Source organism: Anabrus simplex, unplaced genomic scaffold, assembly GCF_040414725.1.
Source record: "Anabrus simplex isolate iqAnaSimp1 unplaced genomic scaffold, ASM4041472v1 ctg00000130.1, whole genome shotgun sequence".
Taxonomy (NCBI): Eukaryota; Metazoa; Arthropoda; class Insecta; order Orthoptera; family Tettigoniidae; genus Anabrus; species Anabrus simplex.
Genome location: NW_027130079.1, coordinates 224,312 through 234,746, shown reverse-complemented (window position 1 = coordinate 234,746; position 10,435 = coordinate 224,312). Strand labels below are relative to the sequence as shown.

General features: G+C 48.1%; 3 non-coding genes across 3 annotated transcripts; all 3 read left to right on the top strand.

Annotated features, from left to right (window-relative positions):
* Window positions 1-1,840: 1,840 nt before the first annotated feature.
* LOC137503539 (U1 spliceosomal RNA) lies at window positions 1,841-2,002 on the top strand. Its single transcript, XR_011019209.1, has one exon. It is a non-coding gene; the product is annotated as a U1 spliceosomal RNA (small nuclear RNA).
* A 1,840-nt stretch (window positions 2,003-3,842) lies between these two features.
* LOC137503538 (U1 spliceosomal RNA) lies at window positions 3,843-4,004 on the top strand. Its single transcript, XR_011019208.1, has one exon. It is a non-coding gene; the product is annotated as a U1 spliceosomal RNA (small nuclear RNA).
* A 1,840-nt stretch (window positions 4,005-5,844) lies between these two features.
* On the top strand, window positions 5,845-6,006 carry LOC137503537 (U1 spliceosomal RNA). Its single transcript, XR_011019207.1, has one exon. It is a non-coding gene; the product is annotated as a U1 spliceosomal RNA (small nuclear RNA).
* The last annotated feature ends 4,429 nt before the right edge of the window (window positions 6,007-10,435 follow it).

The following is a 10,435-nucleotide window of genomic DNA, read 5'->3' as shown; positions in this document are numbered from 1 at the left end:
ACATTTTAGAAATAAACCAAAGAATTGTGACTGGAAGGGGTTCGATACCCCAAGGGGTCGGTTTATGTACTTGTAATTGTTTACAGGAGAGAAATAAAGGTTTGTGATTTTTGCACTTCCCCATGTTTTGCTGAAACAATTCCAAACAATATCCTTGAGCTGTACGGTGTGAGGGCATACTCCTGCCTGCTGTTAAGAAACGGAAAGCCCGTTTCTTGTAACGTAGCAGAGCGGAGGTTACCCTTCAGATCGTAAGAGTATCTCTTTCTCCCTGTTCACAGACGTTTCCATTCGGATGAGTGTGTGAACTTTTTTTCCTTTTTTTTTTTTTTCGTGTATAAAAGGTCATACATACCGCTAGGACCCTTAGAGAGATTATTTTTCGTTTCCTCTTTTCTTCTGAAAAAAAAAAAATCTTTCTTCTTCTAATTGGCAATATTTATAACCTACAAAAGAGCTACAGAGGAAGAATTGAGACCAGGAATAAAACAAACGCATGCATGGATATGGATTTTTTATTATTATTATTATTATTATTATTATTATTATTTCTACTTCTAAGAAACAAAAAGTTACCAGAATATTCGACTTAGTTTTTGCTTTTATCTTGTTTCAGGGTGGACCGAACCAGACTATACTAAATTCTGGCCAATGGAAGAGCACGCTCAAGACCGAGTCAAAGCGTAGTTCTGCTCGTGACAGCGGTCAGAGGCCCCATTAAGCTGATAAGAAACACACGTACACTTTGATCTCGGCGAAAAAAAGCCGAGAAGCGGTAGCGCCGGCACCTAGGCTGAGAAAGGTTCCCTCGGCCAGTATTTGATGGAGTTAGAGGAGAGTTGGGGGGGGGGGGGGGGGGTCGTCGCGTGCCTCAAATTGTACATGTAGAATTTACAAGGTTTAAAATTATTCTGATTACAAGTTCAATTTCCACTTTAAAATCTGGTTGCATAAAGTGTGTCCTTTTTTAATTTTGCACCACTCAGCCACGTGAGCCGTCAAGGGCTTGACATTATACCACCGAGGGCTTTGGCCGTCTCACCGGACCGTGATAAGCGCAGGCCTCAACGTCTTGAGACTCGCAGTGGCCAGATCACTGACACGCCCTCAGTAGCAGGCGAGCGACACCTAGCGACCACCGAACTTACCAGCTTGCTAGAGTTGTCGCAAAGAACATAGTACACTTCGATCTTAGCCAAGAGGCCGAGAAGCGAACACTTTGATCTTGGCCACATGGCCGAGAAGTGGTAGCGGGGCGCGTTAAAAAGCCTTTAATAGTAGTCGAATGGGGTGCCTGGGCGTGGTACGCACGGCAGCATTTCCTGGGAAGACGTTTCTAAAGTAAATATTGGCGGAAAACTAGTAGTTCGTTTGTTTAGGACTTCGGCTTGTGTTGGCGCTAGGGGTGATAGGTGAGCAGTAGTTTCAATGTCACATGGCATCGCATAGTGCGCAGTAGTAGTACAGGTAAGGGCAAGACGGCGTCAGAGATTTGCGTGACGTGCCACCTGCTGGGGAGAAGAGGAAGAAAGGAGCCTGCTCCATTTGACTTTCGGTTACGTGTGCGCGCTCTGTTGGCGGTTTGCGCAAGCTGCGACCCGGGCGGCGAGGCTCGTTGCTTGGGCCCATTTGACGCCAGGAGTGAAATGAGTGTCGAGTGTGAGATAGCGGTATCCTGTGTCTTAGTCGTGCGTTTAGGGATGTGATCCTCTCGTCCTAGAGAGGTGCGCCCTATTAGACCGTAGGTTAATGTATTAAAACCATCACGGGCTGGTTGTAGACTCTCCCTGTAGTTTTGCAGCCCCTTTTCGGTTTGGCGAGACGAAGCGGCGCACTCCTCATACTTACCTGGCGTAGGGGTTACCGTGATCAAGAAGGCGGTTCCCCCAGGGTGAGGCCCTTGCATTGCACTTCGCTTGGGTTGACCCCTGCGAATATCCCTAATGTGGATATCTCGGGCGCGTAATTTTTGGTAGTCGGGACTGCGTTCGCGCTGTCCCGGACATTTTAGAAATAAACCAAAGAATTGTGACTGGAAGGGGTTCGATACCCCAAGGGGTCGGTTTATGTACTTGTAATTGTTTACAGGAGAGAAATAAAGGTTTGTGATTTTTGCACTTCCCCATGTTTTGCTGAAACAATTCCAAACAATATCCTTGAGCTGTACGGTGTGAGGGCATACTCCTGCCTGCTGTTAAGAAACGGAAAGCCCGTTTCTTGTAACGTAGCAGAGCGGAGGTTACCCTTCAGATCGTAAGAGTATCTCTTTCTCCCTGTTCACAGACGTTTCCATTCGGATGAGTGTGTGAACTTTTTTTCCTTTTTTTTTTTTTTCGTGTATAAAAGGTCATACATACCGCTAGGACCCTTAGAGAGATTATTTTTCGTTTCCTCTTTTCTTCTGAAAAAAAAAAAATCTTTCTTCTTCTAATTGGCAATATTTATAACCTACAAAAGAGCTACAGAGGAAGAATTGAGACCAGGAATAAAACAAACGCATGCATGGATATGGATTTTTTATTATTATTATTATTATTATTATTATTATTATTTCTACTTCTAAGAAACAAAAAGTTACCAGAATATTCGACTTAGTTTTTGCTTTTATCTTGTTTCAGGGTGGACCGAACCAGACTATACTAAATTCTGGCCAATGGAAGAGCACGCTCAAGACCGAGTCAAAGCGTAGTTCTGCTCGTGACAGCGGTCAGAGGCCCCATTAAGCTGATAAGAAACACACGTACACTTTGATCTCGGCGAAAAAAAGCCGAGAAGCGGTAGCGCCGGCACCTAGGCTGAGAAAGGTTCCCTCGGCCAGTATTTGATGGAGTTAGAGGAGAGTTGGGGGGGGGGGGGGGGGGTCGTCGCGTGCCTCAAATTGTACATGTAGAATTTACAAGGTTTAAAATTATTCTGATTACAAGTTCAATTTCCACTTTAAAATCTGGTTGCATAAAGTGTGTCCTTTTTTAATTTTGCACCACTCAGCCACGTGAGCCGTCAAGGGCTTGACATTATACCACCGAGGGCTTTGGCCGTCTCACCGGACCGTGATAAGCGCAGGCCTCAACGTCTTGAGACTCGCAGTGGCCAGATCACTGACACGCCCTCAGTAGCAGGCGAGCGACACCTAGCGACCACCGAACTTACCAGCTTGCTAGAGTTGTCGCAAAGAACATAGTACACTTCGATCTTAGCCAAGAGGCCGAGAAGCGAACACTTTGATCTTGGCCACATGGCCGAGAAGTGGTAGCGGGGCGCGTTAAAAAGCCTTTAATAGTAGTCGAATGGGGTGCCTGGGCGTGGTACGCACGGCAGCATTTCCTGGGAAGACGTTTCTAAAGTAAATATTGGCGGAAAACTAGTAGTTCGTTTGTTTAGGACTTCGGCTTGTGTTGGCGCTAGGGGTGATAGGTGAGCAGTAGTTTCAATGTCACATGGCATCGCATAGTGCGCAGTAGTAGTACAGGTAAGGGCAAGACGGCGTCAGAGATTTGCGTGACGTGCCACCTGCTGGGGAGAAGAGGAAGAAAGGAGCCTGCTCCATTTGACTTTCGGTTACGTGTGCGCGCTCTGTTGGCGGTTTGCGCAAGCTGCGACCCGGGCGGCGAGGCTCGTTGCTTGGGCCCATTTGACGCCAGGAGTGAAATGAGTGTCGAGTGTGAGATAGCGGTATCCTGTGTCTTAGTCGTGCGTTTAGGGATGTGATCCTCTCGTCCTAGAGAGGTGCGCCCTATTAGACCGTAGGTTAATGTATTAAAACCATCACGGGCTGGTTGTAGACTCTCCCTGTAGTTTTGCAGCCCCTTTTCGGTTTGGCGAGACGAAGCGGCGCACTCCTCATACTTACCTGGCGTAGGGGTTACCGTGATCAAGAAGGCGGTTCCCCCAGGGTGAGGCCCTTGCATTGCACTTCGCTTGGGTTGACCCCTGCGAATATCCCTAATGTGGATATCTCGGGCGCGTAATTTTTGGTAGTCGGGACTGCGTTCGCGCTGTCCCGGACATTTTAGAAATAAACCAAAGAATTGTGACTGGAAGGGGTTCGATACCCCAAGGGGTCGGTTTATGTACTTGTAATTGTTTACAGGAGAGAAATAAAGGTTTGTGATTTTTGCACTTCCCCATGTTTTGCTGAAACAATTCCAAACAATATCCTTGAGCTGTACGGTGTGAGGGCATACTCCTGCCTGCTGTTAAGAAACGGAAAGCCCGTTTCTTGTAACGTAGCAGAGCGGAGGTTACCCTTCAGATCGTAAGAGTATCTCTTTCTCCCTGTTCACAGACGTTTCCATTCGGATGAGTGTGTGAACTTTTTTTCCTTTTTTTTTTTTTTCGTGTATAAAAGGTCATACATACCGCTAGGACCCTTAGAGAGATTATTTTTCGTTTCCTCTTTTCTTCTGAAAAAAAAAAAATCTTTCTTCTTCTAATTGGCAATATTTATAACCTACAAAAGAGCTACAGAGGAAGAATTGAGACCAGGAATAAAACAAACGCATGCATGGATATGGATTTTTTATTATTATTATTATTATTATTATTATTATTATTTCTACTTCTAAGAAACAAAAAGTTACCAGAATATTCGACTTAGTTTTTGCTTTTATCTTGTTTCAGGGTGGACCGAACCAGACTATACTAAATTCTGGCCAATGGAAGAGCACGCTCAAGACCGAGTCAAAGCGTAGTTCTGCTCGTGACAGCGGTCAGAGGCCCCATTAAGCTGATAAGAAACACACGTACACTTTGATCTCGGCGAAAAAAAGCCGAGAAGCGGTAGCGCCGGCACCTAGGCTGAGAAAGGTTCCCTCGGCCAGTATTTGATGGAGTTAGAGGAGAGTTGGGGGGGGGGGGGGGGGGTCGTCGCGTGCCTCAAATTGTACATGTAGAATTTACAAGGTTTAAAATTATTCTGATTACAAGTTCAATTTCCACTTTAAAATCTGGTTGCATAAAGTGTGTCCTTTTTTAATTTTGCACCACTCAGCCACGTGAGCCGTCAAGGGCTTGACATTATACCACCGAGGGCTTTGGCCGTCTCACCGGACCGTGATAAGCGCAGGCCTCAACGTCTTGAGACTCGCAGTGGCCAGATCACTGACACGCCCTCAGTAGCAGGCGAGCGACACCTAGCGACCACCGAACTTACCAGCTTGCTAGAGTTGTCGCAAAGAACATAGTACACTTCGATCTTAGCCAAGAGGCCGAGAAGCGAACACTTTGATCTTGGCCACATGGCCGAGAAGTGGTAGCGGGGCGCGTTAAAAAGCCTTTAATAGTAGTCGAATGGGGTGCCTGGGCGTGGTACGCACGGCAGCATTTCCTGGGAAGACGTTTCTAAAGTAAATATTGGCGGAAAACTAGTAGTTCGTTTGTTTAGGACTTCGGCTTGTGTTGGCGCTAGGGGTGATAGGTGAGCAGTAGTTTCAATGTCACATGGCATCGCATAGTGCGCAGTAGTAGTACAGGTAAGGGCAAGACGGCGTCAGAGATTTGCGTGACGTGCCACCTGCTGGGGAGAAGAGGAAGAAAGGAGCCTGCTCCATTTGACTTTCGGTTACGTGTGCGCGCTCTGTTGGCGGTTTGCGCAAGCTGCGACCCGGGCGGCGAGGCTCGTTGCTTGGGCCCATTTGACGCCAGGAGTGAAATGAGTGTCGAGTGTGAGATAGCGGTATCCTGTGTCTTAGTCGTGCGTTTAGGGATGTGATCCTCTCGTCCTAGAGAGGTGCGCCCTATTAGACCGTAGGTTAATGTATTAAAACCATCACGGGCTGGTTGTAGACTCTCCCTGTAGTTTTGCAGCCCCTTTTCGGTTTGGCGAGACGAAGCGGCGCACTCCTCATACTTACCTGGCGTAGGGGTTACCGTGATCAAGAAGGCGGTTCCCCCAGGGTGAGGCCCTTGCATTGCACTTCGCTTGGGTTGACCCCTGCGAATATCCCTAATGTGGATATCTCGGGCGCGTAATTTTTGGTAGTCGGGACTGCGTTCGCGCTGTCCCGGACATTTTAGAAATAAACCAAAGAATTGTGACTGGAAGGGGTTCGATACCCCAAGGGGTCGGTTTATGTACTTGTAATTGTTTACAGGAGAGAAATAAAGGTTTGTGATTTTTGCACTTCCCCATGTTTTGCTGAAACAATTCCAAACAATATCCTTGAGCTGTACGGTGTGAGGGCATACTCCTGCCTGCTGTTAAGAAACGGAAAGCCCGTTTCTTGTAACGTAGCAGAGCGGAGGTTACCCTTCAGATCGTAAGAGTATCTCTTTCTCCCTGTTCACAGACGTTTCCATTCGGATGAGTGTGTGAACTTTTTTTCCTTTTTTTTTTTTTTCGTGTATAAAAGGTCATACATACCGCTAGGACCCTTAGAGAGATTATTTTTCGTTTCCTCTTTTCTTCTGAAAAAAAAAAAATCTTTCTTCTTCTAATTGGCAATATTTATAACCTACAAAAGAGCTACAGAGGAAGAATTGAGACCAGGAATAAAACAAACGCATGCATGGATATGGATTTTTTATTATTATTATTATTATTATTATTATTATTATTTCTACTTCTAAGAAACAAAAAGTTACCAGAATATTCGACTTAGTTTTTGCTTTTATCTTGTTTCAGGGTGGACCGAACCAGACTATACTAAATTCTGGCCAATGGAAGAGCACGCTCAAGACCGAGTCAAAGCGTAGTTCTGCTCGTGACAGCGGTCAGAGGCCCCATTAAGCTGATAAGAAACACACGTACACTTTGATCTCGGCGAAAAAAAGCCGAGAAGCGGTAGCGCCGGCACCTAGGCTGAGAAAGGTTCCCTCGGCCAGTATTTGATGGAGTTAGAGGAGAGTTGGGGGGGGGGGGGGGGGTCGTCGCGTGCCTCAAATTGTACATGTAGAATTTACAAGGTTTAAAATTATTCTGATTACAAGTTCAATTTCCACTTTAAAATCTGGTTGCATAAAGTGTGTCCTTTTTTAATTTTGCACCACTCAGCCACGTGAGCCGTCAAGGGCTTGACATTATACCACCGAGGGCTTTGGCCGTCTCACCGGACCGTGATAAGCGCAGGCCTCAACGTCTTGAGACTCGCAGTGGCCAGATCACTGACACGCCCTCAGTAGCAGGCGAGCGACACCTAGCGACCACCGAACTTACCAGCTTGCTAGAGTTGTCGCAAAGAACAGATTAAAGTGTTTTATTCACAAATAATAAAATTTACATTTCAAGCGTAGTTTAAGAGTAGATAAATTTGTCATAACTGGCCGTTATCAGTTCAAAGTCTATGTCTTCTTGGTGTGGCCGCATTAATATATAAAAATATATTTGTATGTACAAAGAGAGAAATATATAGTGGGGTTTCACCCTGAACTAGGCATTCGTCTCAAGCGCGCGTGCAGTTTCTCAGCTCAGTCATACTTGGGTGGTAGCTATACCATGGCCGGGCTGCAGGTGACATTGCAAGTTAACTGGCTAGCTGCTGGAAGCTGTCCCATAGGTTCCCTCCCCGTCCTACCCGAAGGACCCCTTAAAGGCCTAGAGGGATAGGGTGAGGTTGAGTGGGTCCCACCCGTTTTTGACTAGCCTAATATTGAATGGGGCGCTTCCAGAGCTGGGTAGCAGACCTAGCTATCCTAACAAATGGCTCATGGCATGCTACACCCCACAATCTCGCGACCTAGCGTCCATATAAAGCACAATAAAATATTGGTTTTAACAGAGCATTACCTAATAGTTTACAGAACTAGAAGTCGTTCTTTTAATTTGCCTCAAACATGCATAATCAGGCATCCTGGGGTTCAAGCAAGCAGTCACTCACTCTACCGTCCATTCAAACATTCGGCTGCACATATACAAGGTTGATGTTCATACGCACAGGCATACACACAGGCACACACTCACATCATTCAACCTATAATAGTTACAATAATACTCAGCCACATTTAATATCAATACACGCACTACATACAGGAACTTCACTCAGAGAAACCATCACCACAGTTGCGCAATGCGCTCACAGTAACGTTAATGCCTAGTATCACACTGCATTCACAACACAACACACACTTACACTTCACAGAGGCACTGCACCACAGCCGCCTTAGATGTATTGGCGGTGGTTTGTAACGTGCTCCACGTAGATGTCTCGGGACCACCTTATGGTGTCGGAGACACACAACTTGGACATCAGTTTTCCGTAGGTGTTAGAGATTCCCAGACAGTGGAGAGTTCTCGAGTTGGCGCTGTCCCAGGTGCCGAGCGAGCCCATGACGAGTGCGTCGAGCTTGACGTTGTAGCCAGCATCGCGGAGTAGTTTAGCAGAGGGCTCGTATTTGGCAATCTTGAGGTCTCGAGCCCTCTGTAGAGACTGGTAGCCGTCCTCAAATGCGACAGTCACGTCGACGATGGCTATTGTCTTTGACGCTTCATTTACGACGACTAGGTCGGGCCTCATGGTGCGGATGTCTTCGGAGATGTTGGCAGACTCCGGCCCGATTAGCTCCTCGTAGGGGACTTGCTGGTTCCTCCTGCAGGTGCCTGATCTGGCAGGAACAGCCTTAGCAAGCCTCTCGAGAATCGCGTCATGGCGTCTCTGCATTGTGACGAGGTGCGGATGGCAGTGGTTCAGAACATGGGCCGTCGTCTCGTCAAAGTTCCCACAGCGTCTACAGCGACGGTCGTTGTTTCCACTGTTGAACCTCCGGCAGCCGTTGAGCGGGAGGACTCCAAGGCGCGCACGATGTATAAAGCGCCAGTCAGCGAACCTTGTGTATCTTCCGGTTTGGACGAAGTGATTTGAGGATAGATTGTTGGATGAGGTTCGCATGACTTTTCCTTGGTCTGGTTTCCTTGAGAGCTTTTCCCTGTAATGCTCAGTCAAGCAGCTACGGAGGAGACCTGCCATCCGATGACGCGATTTTTCGTCGGCGACACTCGTTGTGTTGACTGGGTGGGGAAGGTGGAGCTCCCACCTCTTCAGTGACTCGGCCCATCCCCAGCGGAGGCCAGGTATTCTGGCTTGAAGTCGGCGAGTGGCTGATCGCGCGTGGGACCAGATCGTACCCACGTCTCCCGAGTCCCGGTTGAAGGGTTCATCCATGGAACCCGAGAGATATGAGGTGACGTCCCTCGACGATGGTTCTCGTAGGGTCTTCTTCCTGACCACTGAATGGAGTCCGCTCAAAGCCAGGCTTGCGATGGTGTCATCAGAAGAGCTCAGCAGCCTGAAGGCATGGTTTACTGCTGCCAAGTCAGCGATGTCAGCTATCGGTGGCAATCCAGCACCACCCTGTCGCGTCGGCAGGAACACAATTTCAGGACTGGCACGCTGAGGGAGGTTCATGATGGACTTAGCGCCGGCCTTGATCTTTTTGTCCAAGTTCTCCAGGAGGGTCTTCTTGACGCGGGCGGACCTTAGCGTAAACTCGAGCTGGGGAACTATAAAAGTACGCACAGCATCCAGCTTTTGCCAGGGCGCAAGAAGGCTATCAAGGATGGCGTCGACCTCTTCTTCCAACCGCTTGATGGCTTCACTCGGTGTCTGGTCCACTCTAAGACCTGTGGGGACCCCAAGGTGTTGGTAGGGGTCCCCATCACGCAGAACGGTCATGGTTCCCCCGGCGATGGAGAACTGTGTAGGGAGGGCAGCTCTCTTCTTCAGATGGAGTGACGCACATTTCTGCGGTTTGAAGTTGAGTCCGAGCCAGCGCGCAGTGTCCTCGATGTTCCTCAGCATGGTCTTCATGTGCGCTTCGGACTTAGCAATTAGCGCTATATCGTCGGCGAAGGCCAGTACCGATGCCGTGTAGTCCCTGATGACGTAGCCATGGGTGTCGCTGGTGGAGGTGACGGTGCGGATGAGGTACTCCATTACAATGTTGAAGAGTATCGGCGACAGCGGGCATCCTTGCCGTACTCCTGCATTGAACGGAATGGGCCGAGTGTCTCCCGAGGTAGACCGGATCCTGGTAGTGCTGCCGGTGTATAGGTCCCTGATGATGTTGATGAAATGGGATCCAGCATTGACGTCTTGGAGTGCCTTAAAGATTGTTGTGTGAGGCACTGAACCAAATGCATTCGCGAGGTCAAGCCAAACTAAGACGGCTTCTTTTCCTGTCCTCCTAGCATCTACCAGGATTTCCTGGAGGACGAAGTTATGCTCAAGGCAACCCTCGGACGGCATGAACCCCTTCTGTTGTGGAGAGATGATCTTGTTCTCCGCAGCAAGTGAGCCAAGTCGCGAGGCCAGGATGGAGCAGAATATCTTCCCAATTGTGTTGGAGAGCGCGATGGGCCGCCAGTTGGTCAGGTCGTTTCTATTGCCCTTCTTGAAGATCAAGACGGTGCGGCTCTCCTTCCACGATGCTGGTACTCTAGAGAACCTCAGGCAGACGTTGAAGATTGTAGCTAGGAGGATCCCGTTCTTGTCAACCTGACTCC